The sequence below is a fragment of the Delphinus delphis genome, chromosome 9, assembly GCF_949987515.2.
Source record: "Delphinus delphis chromosome 9, mDelDel1.2, whole genome shotgun sequence".
In the NCBI taxonomy this organism is placed as follows: domain Eukaryota; kingdom Metazoa; phylum Chordata; class Mammalia; order Artiodactyla; family Delphinidae; genus Delphinus; species Delphinus delphis.
Window position 1 is genome coordinate 70,285,949 of NC_082691.1, and position 16,718 is coordinate 70,302,666.

The 16,718-nt window shown below is 38.3% G+C and overlaps 1 protein-coding gene and 1 non-coding gene across 3 annotated transcripts in view; both read right to left on the reverse strand.

The window, feature by feature from the left end:
- DOCK4 (dedicator of cytokinesis 4) overlaps positions 1–16,718 on the reverse strand; it is a 482,641-nt gene that overhangs the window by 195,589 nt on the left and 270,334 nt on the right. The window lies entirely within an intron of this gene.
- Positions 3,548–3,655, reverse strand: LOC132431419 (U6 spliceosomal RNA). The gene has a single exon (XR_009520726.1). It is a non-coding gene; the product is annotated as a U6 spliceosomal RNA (small nuclear RNA).

The window sequence follows — 16,718 nt, forward strand, 5'->3', positions numbered from 1 at the left end:
TCAATGAATTTGGTAAAGTAGCAGGATACAAAATTAATGCACAGAAATCTCTGGCATCCCTATACACTAATGATGAAAAATCTGAAAGTGAAATCAAGAAATCACTCCCATTTACCATTGCAACAAAAAGAATAAAATATCTAGGAAGAAACCTACCTAAGGAGACAAATGACCTGTATGCAGAAAATTATAAGACACTGATGAAAGAAATTAAAGATGATACAAATAGATGGAGAGATATACCATGTTCTTGGATTGGAAGAATCAACATTATGAAAATGACTCTACTACCCAAAGCAATCTACAGATTCAATGCAATCCCTATCAAACTACCACTGGCATTTTTCACAGAACTAGAACAAAAAATTTCACAATTTGTATGGAAACACAAAAGACCTCGAATAGCCAAAGCAGTCTTGAGAATGAAAAACGGAGCTGGGGGAATCAGGCTCCCTGACTGCAAACTATACTACAAAGCTACAGTAATCAAGACAGTATGGTACTGGTATAAAAACAGAAATATAGATCAATGGAACAGGATAGAAAGCCCAGAGATAAACCCACGCACATATGGTCACCTTATCTTTGATAAAGGAGGCAGGATAGTACAGTGGAGAAAGGACAGCCTCTTCAATAAGTGGTGCTGGGCAAACTGGACAGCTACATGTAAAAGTATGAGATTAGATCACTCCCTAACACCATACACAAAAATAAGCTCAAAATGGATTAAAGACCTAAATGTAAGGCCAGAAACTATCAAACTCTTAGAGGAAAACATAGGCAGAACTCTCTATGACATAAATCACAGCAAGATTCATTTTTACCTACCTCCTAGAGAAATGGAAATAAAAACAAAAATAAACAAATGGGACCTAATGAAACTGCAAAGCTTTTGCACAGCAAAGGAAACCATAAACAAGACCAAAAGGCAATCCTCAGAATGGGAGAAAATATTTGCAAATGAAGCAACTGACAAAGGATTAATGTCCAAAATTTACAAGCAGCTCATGCAGCTCAATAACAAAAACACAAACAACCCAATCCAAAAATGGGCAGAAGACCTAAATAGACATTTCTCCAAAGAAGATATACAGACTGCCAACAAACACATGAAAGAATGCTCAGCATCATTAATCATTAGAGAAATGCAAATCAAAACTACAATGAGATATCATCTCACACCGGTCAGAATGGCCATCATCAAAAAATCTAGAAACAATAAATGCTGGAGAGGGTGTGGAGAAAAGGGAACCCTCTTGCACTGCTGGTGGGAATGTGAATTGGTACAGCCACTATGGAGAACAGTATGGAGGTTCCTCAAAAAACTACAAATAGAACTACCATATGACCCAGCAATCCCACTACTGGGCATAAACCCTGAGAAAACCAAAATTCAAAAAGAGTCATGTACCAAAATGTTCATTGCAGCTCTATTTACAATAGCCAGGAGATGGGAACAACCTAAGTGTCCATCATCGGATGAATGGATAAAGAAGATGTGGCACATATATACAATGGAATATTACTCAGCCATAAAAAGAAATGAAATTGAGCTATTTGTAATGAGGTGGGTGGACCCAGAGTCTGTCATACAGAGTGAAGTAAGTCAGAAAGAAAAAGACAAATACTGTATGCTAACACGTATGTATGGAATTTAAGAAAAAAAAAATGTCATGAAGAACCTAGGGGTAAGACAGGAATAAAGACACAGACCTACTAGAGAACGGACTTGAGGATATGGGAAAGGGAAGGGTAAGCTGTGATAAAGTGAGAGAGTGTCATGGACATATATACACTACCAAACGTAAAATAGGTAGCTAGTGGGAAGCAGCCGCATAGCACAGGGAGATCAGCTCGGTGCTTTGTGACCACCTAGAGGGGTGGGATAGGGAGGGTGGGAGGGAGGGAGACACAAGAGGGAAGAGATATGGGAACATATGTATATGTATAACTGATTCACTTTGTTATAAAGCAGAAACTAACACGCCATTGTAAAGCATTTATACTCCAATAAAGATGTAAAAAATAGGGCTTCCCTGGTGGCGCAGTGGTTGAGAGTCAGCCTGCCGATGCAGGGGACACGGGTTCGTGCCCCGGTCCGGGAAGATCCCACATGCCACGGAGCGGCTGGGCCCGTGAGCCATGGCCGCTGAGCCTGTGTGTTAGGAGCCTGTGCTCCGCAGCGGAAGAGGCCACAACAGTGAGAGGCCTGCGTACCGCAAAAAAAAAAAAAAAAAAAAAAAAAAGTAAATAAATAAATGAAAACAGTTTAGTAATGGATTAAAAAAAAACGTGGAGACGATGCACCAGGAAGAGAAAAGAGCCCGTGCAAAGGTCCTACAATAGGAAAGAGCTTGGGGAGATGGAGAAAGTGGAGGAAGGCCACTGTGTCTGAAGCAAGAGGCGTCAAATGAGGCTGGAGGGGAGGCAGGAAATATAAGCAGCAGTCACAGAAGCCATAATTAATTACTCTTATTCTAAATGCAACAAGAAGCCATTGGAGAATTTTAAGTAAAGGAAACATGATCCAATTTGTATTTTAAGAAAGTATTCCTAGGGTTGCCTGGAGAATGGGATTGGAAAGAGGAAGAGTGAAACTGATGAGTCATTCAGCTTCTTGGATGTGTAGATGAACGTTTTCATCAAATTTGGAAAGTTTTTTGTCAATATTTTAAAAAATATGTTTCCTGCTCCTTTCCCTCTCTCCTTTCCTTCTGGTACTCTAATTTTATACATGTTGGTGTGCCTGGTGGGATTTTTCTGAGGTTCTGTTCATTTTTGTTTTCTTTCTTTTCTGAGAAAAAACACTTTTCCCCCCAAAATCTCCACTGTTTTCAAGAGTTCCTGTAGGTTTAAATTTCTGCAGACTCTGTTTCAAATAAAATCATTTTCGTTCAGCAGAGCTTGTGAGTTTTCTCTCTTTATTCATGGCCTCTTCCCTGGGCCAAGTCTCTGACCCACTGCTCCAGAGCTGGAGGTGGGTCCATCCTTTAGAGTGACACCACTGATTTATGAGCCAGTGCTAGGCTGGGCCAGTAACCTCTGGTCTCCTCCTGTGGAACCTCTACCCAGTATGTGAGCTGGAGCAAGGTCAGTTGATGCCCCCATATTCTTGGCTTGCTATGTCTACGATGGAGCCCCTGCCCTATGAGTGGGGTGGGGTGGTAGAAGGGAGCCCCCAACCTCTTAGCCACTTTTGCCAGGAACTCAGCCTCTGCAACTCAGACCTAATGGAGATGAGAAACACTGGAGGCCTTCAGCTTTTGGTCAGATACAGTAGCCCTTGATTGAGAGCTGAGGGGAGAAGCAGCCCCATCTTCTTGGCCACAAGTGCCTAGAGGAGAACTTCCATCACACTGAGCAGGGGCAGGTGGGAGGGAGGAAGTGGGTTGTGACACAAGTGTCACCCACTCTCTCTGTTCTTATCAAGATTTGGTATTATTTTTTGTTGTTTTTAACATCTTTATTGGAGTAAAATTGCTTTACAGTGGTGTGTTAGTTTCTGCTTTATAACACAGTGAATCAGCTATACATGTACATATATCCCAAAAATATGGAACGCTTCACGAATTTGCGTGTCATCCTTGTGCAGGGGCCATGCTAATCTTCTCTGTATCGTTCCAAGTTTTAGTATATGTGCTGCCGAAACGAGCATAAGATTTAGTATTATTCTTGAATAAGTATTTCTTCATTTGCTGTATGCGCTTAAAAAATTTTTCAGACTTTAATGCTTTTTAAAAATATGATCTTTGGGCTTCTCTGGTGGCGCAGTGGTTGAGAGTCCGCCTGCTGATGCAGGGGACACAGGTTCGTGCCCCGGTCCGGGAAGATCCCACATGCCGCGGAGCGTCTGGGCCCGTGAGCCATGGCTGCTGAGCCTGCGCGTCCGGAGCCTGTTTTCCGCAACGGGAGAGGCCACAACGGTGAGAGGCCCGCGTACCGCAAAAAAAAAAAAAAAAAAAAAAAAATGATCTTTACCAGTTACAGCTGTGCTAATTTTGAGCGGTTTCATGCAGCTCCTTGTGCTGCTGTTCTGGGGCAAAACTCTAAAAACACTATTTCTTGACAGTACTTGCATACTTTGTGGTTGGAAGGTAGGGGGCTAAGGGTAAAACGTAACTGCTAGGACTTCTAAACTTGAACCACAAAATTACTAACGTCGTGAGGTGTCAGCAAAACATCCTAAAGATGATATTATTAGAGTCTATCATAAATTCATCTTCAGTAAAATTTGTTCTTTTCTTAAATCCTAAGACCTCATTATTATCAGAGCAAGAATTTTTACTTCTATTGCCTTCTATGTGCTTGATTTACAAAATCTGTCATCTGATTTTTGCTTTGGGTACTAGAATATTCTATATTGTGTCTATAAGGTAAGGTAATTGACTTCTAAAATAAAACACCAGAAGCATATATAACTTTCAGGGGTACGTCCTGGCTGCATCAAACAGTAAAATCCTGAAGGGATGAGGCGAGGTGTTTATACAGGGAGGTCAGAGACAGGGTCTGAGGGTCTCTGGAACAGAGGGAAGAAAGGAAGCCAAATGTCTGTTAGGTGTGGTTCAAGTGAGACAAGACAGTTGGAAAGTGAGTCAACTGAGGAAAACCCAGAAGCATTAGGAAGAGATGAGAGTGTAGAAATGGGTCAGGTTAGACGAAGAAATAAAGTGTGAGCTGTGACAGCAGTCTAGGCCTACTGAAATGTGTGTTCATTATATGAAGGAGGGCACCAAGCTGCTCAAAGCCTCTCTCCAGCAGGACCAGATTACCCAAAGGACAAGTGTTCTTTAACATTTCTTTCTTTCTTTCTTTCTTTTTGGTTAAACAAAGGCATTTAAAATAATTCTTAAGGATCTGATCTAACAAACTAAGAACTGGGATATAAGAATGCATTTTATAGAGAATTACACAACTTTATGGATATGTTCCATGTCTCAATATATGTAAATGCAGCATCAGTTTACAAAGAACGAAGCTTTCCATCGCCAGAGGTTTTCCAATTATAAGCGTTCAAACGCAGGGAACATATTTGCTTTTTTAAAAAAAATACAGTTTGGCAGATAGCCTCAGAAGTGTTTTAGCCTAAAAAACATGTTTGGTGACTTACATGGTGTGACTAAGGCCATCCTCCCAGCATTGGCTTCCTCCTCCTTTTGTACAAAATCTCTATGATCTATGAAGTCTGCAGCAAAGTCAAAAATTATAAACACTACCAGCATCATCACCTTCCCCATGATCATTTTAATAATGGAGTTAATCTTATTCGAACTTCTTTAAACTCCACTACCATTAAACTGTTTTCCACTAAATCTATGGCATAATTCTATATCATATATTAACACATATATGTGGAACCTAAAAAAATGGTATAGATGAACTGGTCTGCAAGGCAGAAATAGAAACACAGATGTAGAGAACAGACATATGGACACCAAAGGGGGAAAGCCGGGGCAGGGAGTGGGATGAATTGGGAGATAGGGATTGACATATATACAATAATATGTATAAAAGAGATAACTAATAAGAACCTGCTGTAGAGCACAGGGAACTCTACTTCACTTTGTTGTACAGTAGAAACACAACACTGTAAAACAACTATACCCCAATAAAAGAAAAAATTTTTAAAAAGACCTTTAGCATTTTCATATTGAAAACCTAGACACTTATGTAATTAATGTTGCTACGGCTCTTACTGATGCACTTTAAAAGCCAATTTAAAGTTAAAAAAAAAAATTACTCTCCTTTCTAAAGAATCACACCTTGATTTCTGATTTTCAGCCAGTATTATTCAATTTGTGAATACACCTATTGCTGACCATTTTAACTGTTTGATGAAATAAAAATTCATATTTTAAGCCAAGACAAGAAAACTTTAAATATAAAATTTTTCTCTGCCCTTTTGGGCTTCTGCCCTCCCCTCTATCTTGCACTTTGCATCTGCATTATGTGTTAACAAGACCTCCCCAGTGGCAGAAATACCTGTTCAACCATGAAGATCAATTTTTCTTCTTCTGGTGCCAGCCATGTAACTCCTTAGAAGATAACATTCTCTTCTCAATCCTGTAAGGTACCCAACACTCGCCTTGTGTGTGTAGATATCTTTGGTGAATTTTATGTATAGTGCCAATATATTATTGCTTTTAAAGAGAGCAATTGGTGAAGAACAAAATGGTCAGACAACCTGGGCTGAACCTAAGTGAAATTCTTAGCTTAAATACTTAGTAACGATCTTATTAATGTTACTAGCTATCCTACTTCTATTTTGTCTATTTCACAAGATTATTGTTTCCTGCATTACCAAATGCATGATTGAGCCTCAGATAAAATTAATGATGATTAGGAGATCTGAAACAATTGACTAAACATATAGTCCCATAAGATCAAGGAATGAAACAGTGTAACGATAGACATGGGAAGACGCAACAAGAGGGAACCATGTCTTGGATCACAACAGACTAGTAAGACAGGCGGTCAAGAGGATTTTTGCTACTGTTAACAGGACCTAGACCAGTAATAATACACTGAGTGGCCCATCAACAAAATCTTCGCCTTTCCTGGGAATGAACATTCCTAGCACTGTGGGACAAAATGTTCCCCAAACCTTGGTTGAAACTAAGACTGAAAGGGAAAGAATTATAAAATAAAGAATGTTGCCCACCATCCTGTTCTACAATAATCAAGTCATTAGCCACTGCAGTTGCTGACCTACAGCACAGGGTGAAGATAAAGATGAGGTACTCTGTGCTCTGGGAAAACTAGCAGAACTGGCCTTCACAGAGTTAGATATTTTCAGGAGAAAATTTTATGAACCCAATTTCTTGCATCTTCCCATACTTAGAAAAGTACCATTGACTAAGACATCATTACCTCAAGAGCAGCAGTAACCTTCTACCAAGATGCTTAATTGCATATACCCATTTGTCAAGGGGGTATATGCAATATGTATAGTGCATATATATACTGATATATATATGTGTGTGTGTATATAGATAGATAGATAGATAAATATGTAATATATCACTTACATACTGGCCTCTCCCTTTACCTCTTCAGAACAGTACTCAGAACTCTCTGAGAGACTGTCTCCTGGGTTATAATCCTCAGGTTGGCCCAAATAAAATTTTCCATTTCTTTTTTATTTTTTTTAAGATTAGTATTTTTTAACATCTTTATTGGAGTATAATTGCTTTACATTGTTGTGTTAGTTGCGGCTGTATAATAAAGTGAATCAGCTATACACATACATATCCCCTCCCTCTTGCGTCTCCCTCCCACCCTCTAGGTGGCCACAAAGCACTGAGCTGAACTCCCTGTGCTATGTGGCTACTTCCCATTAGCTATCTGTTTTACATTTGGTAATGTATATATGTCAATGCCACTCTCTGACTTCGTCCCAGCTTATCCTTCCCCCTCCCCATGTCCTCAAGTCCATTCTCTACGTCTGTGTCTTTATTCCTGTCCTGCCCTTATGTTCTTCAGAAACACTTTCTTTTTTTTTTGATTCTATATATATACATGTTAGCATACAGTATTTTTCTCTTTCTGACTTACTTCACTCTGTATGATAGACTCTAGGTCCATCCACCTCACTACAAATAATTCAATTTCGTTTCATTTTATGGCTGAGTAATATTCCATTGTATATATGTGCCACATCTGCTTTATTCATTCTTCGGTAGATGGACATTTAAGTGCTGCAGTGAACACTGTGGTGCATGATTCTTTTTGAATTATGGTTTTCTCAGGGTATATGCCCAGCAGTGGGATTGCTGGATCATATGGTAGTTCTATTTTTAGTTTTTTAAGGAACCTCCATACTGTTCTCCATAGTGGCTGTATCAATTTACATTCCCACCAACAGTGCAAGAGGGTTCCCTTTTCTCCACACCCTCTCCAGAATTTATTGTTTGTAGATTTTTTGATGATGGCCATTCTGACTGGTGTGAGGTGATTCCTCATTGTAGTTTCCATTTGCATTTCTCTAATGATTAGTGATGTTGAGCATCCTTTCTCATGTGTTTGTTGGCAATCTGTATATCTTCTTTGGAGAAATGTCTATTTAGGTCTTCTACCCATTTTTGGATTGGGTTGTTTGTTTTTTTCGATATTGAGCTTCATGAGCTGCTGGTATATTTTGGAGATTAATTCTTTGTCAGTTGCTTCATTTGAAAATATTTCCTCCCATTCTGAGGGCTGTCTTTTCATCTTGTTTATGGTTTCCTTCACTGTGCAAAAGCTTTTAAGTTTCATTAGGTCCCATTTGTTTATTTTTGTTTTTATTTCCATTACTCTAGGAGGTGTGGCAAAAAGGATCCTGCTGTGATTTATGTCAAACAGTGTTCTGCCTATGTTTTCCTCTAAGATTTTTATAGAGACTGGCCTTACATTTAAGTCCTTAATCTTATTTTTGTGTATGGTGTTAGGCAGTGTTCTAATTGCATTCTTTTACATGTAGCTGTCCAGTTTGCCCAGCACCACTTATTGAAGAGGCTGTATTTTCTCCATTGTATATCCTTGTCTCCTTTGTCATAGATTAGTTGACCACAGATGCGTGAGTTTATCTCTGGGCTTTCTATCCTGTTCCATTGATTGATATTTCTGTTTTCTGCCAGTACCATATTGTCTTGATTACTGTAACTTTGTAGTATAGTCTGAGGTCAGGGAGCTTGATTCTTCCAGCTCCGTTTTTCTTTCTCAAGATTGCTTTGGCTATTTGGGGTCTTTTGTTTCCACACAAATTGTGAAATTTTTTGCTCTAGTTCTGTGAAAAATGCCAGTGGTAGTTTGATAGGGATTGCATTGAACCTGTAGATTGCTTTGGGTAGTAGAGTCATTTTCACAGTGCTGATTCTTCCAATCCAAGAATATGGTATATCTCTCCATCTGTTTGTATCATCTTTAATTTCTTTCATCAGTGTCTTATAGTTTTCTGCATAGACGTCTTTTGTCTCCTTAGGTAGGTTTATTCCTAGGTATTTTACTCTTTTTGTTGCAATGGTAAATGGGAGTATTTCCTTAATTTCTCTTTCAGATTTTTCATCATTAGTGTATAGGAATGCAAGATATTTCTGTGCATTAATTTTGTGTCCTGCTACTTTACCAAATTCACTGATTAGCTCTAGTAGTTTTCTGGTAGCATCATTAGGATTCTCTATGTACAGTATCATGTCATCTGCAAACAGTAACAGTTTTACTTCTTCTTTCTGATTTGGATTTCTTTTATTTCTTGTTCTTCTCTGATTGCTGTGGTTAAAACTTCCAAAACTATATTGAATAATAGTGGTAAGAGTGGGCAACCTTGTCCTGTTCCTGATGTTAGTGGAAATGGTTTCAGTTTTTCACCATTGAGGACGATGTTGGCTGTGGGTTTGTCATATATGGCCTTTATTATGTTGAGGAAAGTTCCCTCTATGCCTACTTTCTGGAGGGTTTTTATTATAAATAAGTGTTGTATTTTGTCAAAAGCTTTTTCTGCATGTAATGAGATGATCATATGGTTTTTCTCCGTCAATTTGTTAATATGGTGTATCACATTGATTGATTTGCATATGTTGAAGAATCCTTGCATTCCTGGGATAAACCCCACTTGATCATGGTGTATGATCCTTTTAATGTGCTGTTGGATTCTGTTTGCTAATATTTTGTTGAGGATTTTTGAATTTATGTTCAACAGTGATATTGGTCTGTAGTATTCTTTTTGTGGCATCTTTGTCTGGTTTTGGTATCAGGGTGATGGTGGCCTCAGAGAATGAGTTTGGGAGTGTTCCTCCCTCTGCTATATTTTGGAAGAGTTTGAGAAGGATAGGTGTTAGCTCTTCTCTAAATGTTTGATAGAATTCGCCTGTGAAGCCATCTGGTCCTGGGCTTTTGTTTGTTGGAAGATTTTTAATCACAGTTTCAATTTCAGTGCTTCTGATTGATCTGTTTATATTTTCTGTTTCTTCCTGGTTCAGTCTCGGAATGCTGTACTTTTTTAAGAATTTGTCCCTTTCTTCGAGGTTGTCCATTTTCTTGGCATAGAGTTGCTTGTCATAATCTCTCATGATCCTTTGTATTTCTGCAGTTTCGTTACTTCTCCCTTTTCCTTTCTAATTCTATTGATTTGAGTCTTCTCCCTTTTTTTCTTGATGAGTCTGGCTAATGGTTTATCAATTTTGTTTATCTTCTCAAAGAATTAGCTTTTAGTTTCATTGATCTTGCCTGTCATTTCCTTCATTTTCGGTTTCATTTATTTCTGACCTGATCCTTATGATTTCTTTCCTTCTGCTAACATTGGGTTTTTTTGTTGTTCTTCTTCTTCTTTCTCTAATTGCTTTAGGTGTAAGTTTAGGTTTTTTTTTTTTTTGAGATGTTTCTCGTTTCTTGAGGCAGGACTGTATTGCTATAAACTTCTCTCTTTGAACTGCTTTTGTTGCATGCCATAGGTTTTGGGCCATCGTGTTTTCATTGTCCATTGTTTCTAGGTATTTTTTAATTTCCTCTTTGATTTTTTCAGTGACCTCTTGGTTATGTAGGAGCGTATTGTTTAGCGTCCATGTGTTTCTATTTTTTACAGCTCTTTTCCCATAATTTATATCTAGTTTCATAGCGTTGTGGTTGGAAAAGATACTTGATACAATTTCAATTTTCTTGAATTTACCATGGCTTGATTTGTGGCCATTACCAAGGCTTGATTTTTGGCCCAATATATGATCTATCCTGGAGAATGTTCCATGAGCACGTGAGAATAAACTGTATTCTGTGGTTTTTGGATGGAATGTCCTATAAATATCAATTAAGTCCATCTTGTTTAATGTATCATTTAAAGCTTGTGTCTCCTTATTTTTCATCTTTGTTAATCTGTCCATTGGTTAAAGTGGGGGCTTAAAGTCCCCTACTATGATTGTGTTACTGTCGATTCCCCTTTTATGGCTGTTAGTATTTGCATGTATTGAGGTGCACGTATGTTGGGTGCACAAATATTTACAATTGTTATATCTTCTTGGATTGATCTCTTGATCATTATGTAGTGTCCTTCTTTGTCTCTTGTAATAGTCTTTTAAAGTCTATATTGTCTAATATGAGAATTGCTACTGTAGCTTTCTTTTGATTTCCATTTGCATGGAATATCTTCTTCCATCCCCTCACTTTCAGTCTGTACATGTCCCTAGGTCTGAAGTGGGTCTCTTGTAGACAGCATATGTGTGGTCTTGTTTTTGTATCCATTCAGCAAGTCTGTGTCTTTTGGTTGGAGCATTTAATCAATTTACATTTAAGGTAATTATCGATATGTATGTTCCTATTACCATTTTCTTAATTGTTTTGGGTTTGTTATTGTAGGTCTTTTCCTCTTCTTGTGTTTCCTGCATAGAGAAGTTCTTTTAGCATTTGTTGTAAAGCTGGTTTCGTGGTGCTGAATTCTCTTAGCTTTTGCCTGTCTGTAAAGGTTCTAATTTCTCCATCGAATCTGAATGAGATCTTTGTTGGGTAGAGTAATCTTGGATGTAGGTTTTTACCTTTCATCACTTTAAATATGTCCTGCCACTCCCTTCTGGCTTGCAGAGTTTCTGCTGAAAGATCAGCTGTTAACCTTATGGGGAATCCCTTGTATGTTATTTGTTGCTTTTTCCTCGCTGCTTTTAGTATTTTTTCTTTGTATTTAATTTTTGATAGTTTGATTAATATGTGTCTTGGAGTGTTTCTCCTTGGATTTATCCTGTATGGGACTCTCTGCACTTCCTGGACTTGATTGACTATTTCCTTTCCCCTATTAGAGGAGTTTTCAACTATAATCTCTTCAAATATTTTCTCAGTCCCTTCCTTTTTCTCTTCTTCTTCTGGGACCCCTATAACTTGAATATTGGTGCGTTTAATGTTGTCCCAGAGTTCTCTGAGACTGTCCTCAATTCTTTTCATTCTTTTTTCTGTATTCTGCTCTGTGGTAATTATTTCCACTATTTTATCTTCTAGGTCACTTATCTGTTCTTCTGTCTCAGTTATTCTGCTATTGATTCCTTCTACAGAATTTTTAATTTCATTTATTGTGTTGTTCATCATTGTCTGCTTGCTCTTCAGTTCTTCTAGGTCCTTGTTAAACGTTTCTTGTATTGTCTCCATTCTATTTCTGAGATTCTGGATCATCTTTACTATCATTGCTCTGAATTCTTTTTCAGGTAGACTGCCTATTTCCTCTTCATTTGTTTGGTCTGGTGGGTTTTTACCTTGCTCCTTCATCTGCTGTGTGTTTTTCTGTCTTCTCATTTTGCTTAACTTACTGTGTTTGGGGTCTCCTTTTCGCAGGCTGCAGGTTCGTAGTTCCTGTTGTTTTGGTGTCTGCCCTCAGTGGGTAAGGTTGGTTCAGTGGGTTGTGTACGCTTCCTGGTGGAGGGGACTGGTGCCTGTGTTCTGGTGGATGAGGCTGGATCTTGTCTTTCTGGTGGGCAGGACCACGTCTAGTGGTGTGTTTTGGGGTGTCTATGAACTTAGTATGATTTTAGGCAGCCTTTCTGCTAATGGGTGGGGTTGTGTTCCTGTCTTGCTAGTTGTTCAGCCTGGGGTGTCCAGCACTGGAGCTTGCTGATTGTTGAGTGGAGCTGGGTCTTTGCGTTGAGACTGAGATTTCTGGGAGAGCTCTCACCGATTGATATTACATGGGGCCGGGAGGTCTCTGGTGTCCTATGTCCTAAACTCGGCTCTCCCACCTCAGAGGCCCAATCCTGACACTCAGCTGGAGCGCCAAGACCATGTCAGCCACACAGCCACGTTTGTGGGGAGTTTCTTGCCTTTTGGGAAGTCTGAGGTCTTCTGCCAGCATTCAGTAGGTGTTCTGTAGGAGCTGTTCCACATGTAGATGTATTTTTGATGTATTTGTGCGGAGGAAGGTGATCTCCATGTCTTACTCCTCTGCCATCTTGAAGGTCCTCTCCATTCCCTTTTTAGATTGACAATTTTTTCGTTGACATACTTAACTCTTAAAGGATGCAATTTTGACAACATGGAGGATTAATCAAAGGGTATAACTACAGGCTTAACCTTCTGAAGATCATGTCCTCGAGATCTTTGAACAGGTAACCCTATCTACTGGGATGCCTACTTTCTAACATGTAAAAGGTATGGTAAGTATGAGCAAATAATCTTGTGATTTTAACTGCTGGTCCACAATCTGCTATTTCAAAGTTTTGGGAAGGCTTTTATGTTTTCTTTAAAGAAGTAGTTAGCCTATGGCTAACAGTTATTGAGAAAATATGACTGAAGTAATACATAGTAAGTCATGGAATGTCAAACTAAGGAACATAAGTGACATCTGAAGTTGTTTACTTTCATCGAGTCTCAACCAGAAAAGAAATTTATTGACCAGAAATGAGAGATGAAGAGGGACCGTTGGCACATAGTGAAAGCTGGATGAGACCATGCAGAGAGAATTACCATTTCTTTTTTAACAAAGGAGAATGTTCACCTTAAAGTTTCCATCTTTATTTCGGATTTGGGATATCAATGTTTCAGTGGCGTACACTGAGGATTATGTCAAGGTTAAAAAGGTTGTTTGTTTGTTTGCTTTCTACTGTAGCTATTATTACTTACTTGCAATTTTTTCAAGACATGAAGCATATAGTAAACCACTGCCTAAAAATAACTTTTAAAAATATATAGAGAGCACAGCATATTTGAATGTAATGTAATATCTGATTCTTTTAATTTACTGAAATACTTGTTATAAACTGCAAATTTTTTCTATGCAGCAAATCTTCCAAACAGTATTGCTAGTGATTATATCTAAATTAGCAAAATATAAGTAATTTAGAGAATAAAATTAGGCTCTAATCAATACTTCCATTAGCTTATAATTTGGGTTTGAATTTGCGTGTTTTTTTTAAAGTACTGCATGCAGCTTTGCAAATATCTTAAAGCATATTTTAATATCATATTCTCAACTATATCTTTTTTGTTCACTGTCATTAAAAGAGAATGGTTTAAAGGAAACTAAAAAGGTGTGACAACTGCATGCAACACAGCTTGAGTTTGTTTTGTTATAAAGGACATTGAGAAAATTGCCAAAACCTGAATGAGATCTACAGATTAGATAAGAGTATTATATCACTGTTACCTTCCTGATTTTGATCACTGTACTGTGGTTATATTGCCGTGCCACGGAGTAAGCAGGGGTAGGAGGAATAATTCCTGCAATTTGTTCTCAAATAGTTCAGGTGGAGAAAAATGTATATAAGTGTGATATATATGTATGTACAAGTATATATATGTATATGTGTCTGTATGTGTATGTATATACATATATATATAAACATCAGGGGCATTAATGCATCCCTTAAGAATTATACTAATTAAGTAATATTAAATTACTATATAAAGAGTCTATATAATATACACAGATATATAATTATACACACATATATACATATATATATAAAGCATGTGTGTGTGTGTGTGTGCGTGCACAGAAAGAGAGAGAGAAGGATAAGCAACTATAGTAAAATGTTAACCTTTGAGAAATTAGGAATTCTTTGTACTATTCTTGCAACTTTTCTGAAAGTAAAATTAATTGAAAATTAAAAACTCTAAAAGAATAAAAAAGAGAGCATGGTTTAATAACTACAAAATTCCAAAAGTGAGCAAAAAGACCACACACTATATGTCTAGCCAATAGGTGGTGCCAATAAGTACCAGTTTTCTTTAAACAATATTAGAAAGCAAAGTTTCTAAAGGTGGTGTTCAAAAATCAGGAGTATTGGACTTCCCTGGTCACGCAGTGGTTAAGAATCCACCTGCCAGTGCAGGGGACACAGGTTCGAGCCCTGGTCTGGGAAGATCCCACATGCCGCAGAGCAACTAAGCCCGTGTGCAACTACTGAGCCAGTGCTCTAGAGCCTGCCTGCCACAACTACTGAGCCCATACGCTACAACTACTGAAGGCTGTGAGCCTAGAGCCTGCACTCCACAACAAGAGAAGCCACCACAATGAGAAGCCTGCGCACCGCAACCAAGAGTAGCCCGCACTCACCGCAACTAGAGAAAGTCTGTGCTCAGCAACAAAGACCCAACGCAGCCAAAGATAAATAAATGAATAAATAAATTTATTAAAAAAAATCAGGAGCATTGACACAATCTTTAAGAATTACACCAGTTCAATACTATTGAATTAAACGACCACCTGACTATGTGATGCTCAATCCCCCAAATGCAGTCTAACTCTCTCAAAAGCCTCCTTTCACCTCAGCTAAATAAAGAACACTGTTCGCTTCCTCCACAGAGTCAAACTGCCCTCCTTCTATGTGTGGGCTCCTTATCCAGGTAACTCCTTTTAACCTTCCGTGGGGGTTAAAATGTACAGTCTCGGCAGGAATGAAACCACAACACTCACGTTGCTAAGGCGAAAAGCAGATTGTAGAAACTGACCTGATTAGCAAATATGATTTCTGCTAGTTGTAAGTTACATGTGCAAACTACAGGAAATAGGATTTCATAAACACACAGATAACATGAAAAGATTCTGAATTTTCTCTTAGTACATACTGAACAGGAGCCAAGGATTTTTACACAATTTATTTCAAGTCGCAGAACCGAATGTGTCTCAGTAAATCACACCGGCTCAGTCTTATTTCACATTCCTAGAATTCGATTGCTAACGTCTATCAGAGGTGATGTTTACAATAACAAGTTGCTGGACAAACCTAAACCAGGCTCATTTTAATGACTATTTTTAGAATTTCAAACTCTCACAATATGATTTTTGGATTTTAAAATTCCCACAGAGTACAACTTTGGAAATTTCGAATTACCGAACGTAACTAAATCTAACCATACAGATTTGTTAATTCAATTATATTTTTATATTTAAAAATTAAACGAATCACTTGAAATTTTCTCCCAGTTTCTAATCTCAATAAAGATAGTGGTTAATGTACCTTCGCTACATAAGTCTTAGGTTAGAGGGAAAAAACCCAGTTATCTAGACAAATCCTTTTATCTATTAAAATGACAAGATTACAACTCCAGGAGATAGGAGGACATCAATGAAGTATAAAAGGCCTGGAAAGTAGGTGGTAGAATTTGATTCTAAAACTGATTTCAAAGTTGTTATTTTTTTCTTTTTTTAGTACACTGACCAAATAACAGCAGGAGGAAAGCAGGGAAAAAACAATAGTTTGTTGAGTGAACTCAATTCTCTTGAAAATTCTCTTTGACTGCACTGTTTCCATTTAATCGACTACTCCATGGTCCAAGGAGAAAATGTCAACGTATCTCACCACTGTGATAGTTTAAACATCAGGCACCCCAATTTCCAACTTTAATTTTGTATACCCTTGCCTCCCCCTTAAGTAAGCTATCAGATGCCTCCCTTTCAATAGTAAAGCCGAGCAGCTCCTAAAACCCTATCTGCTGTTTTTATAACTGCCTTCCCTCAAGACAGGTGACAACAGAACAATGACCCACCAAGACTGAAGAGTGGAAACTTAAATGGAAAGAGTAAAGGGCTAATTTATTAATTTTTAAAAGTTTCTTTCTGAGCTTTCTCTCTCTGGAGCAGTATTCTGGAGTGATGAAGCTTAGGGCTGGGTTTGCCTTGCCTTGAGAGAGCTAGAAGAGACCAGGAGGAGACCAAAGGAATACAATGCAGGTAGATGCTGGCTGCATGCCGCTGGCTGGAACTCAGGCTTGAAAGGAGGAGGATGGAGACGGGTGGGGTGGGTCTTAAGGACAGGAGAGCAGACGGGGCTTTGCAG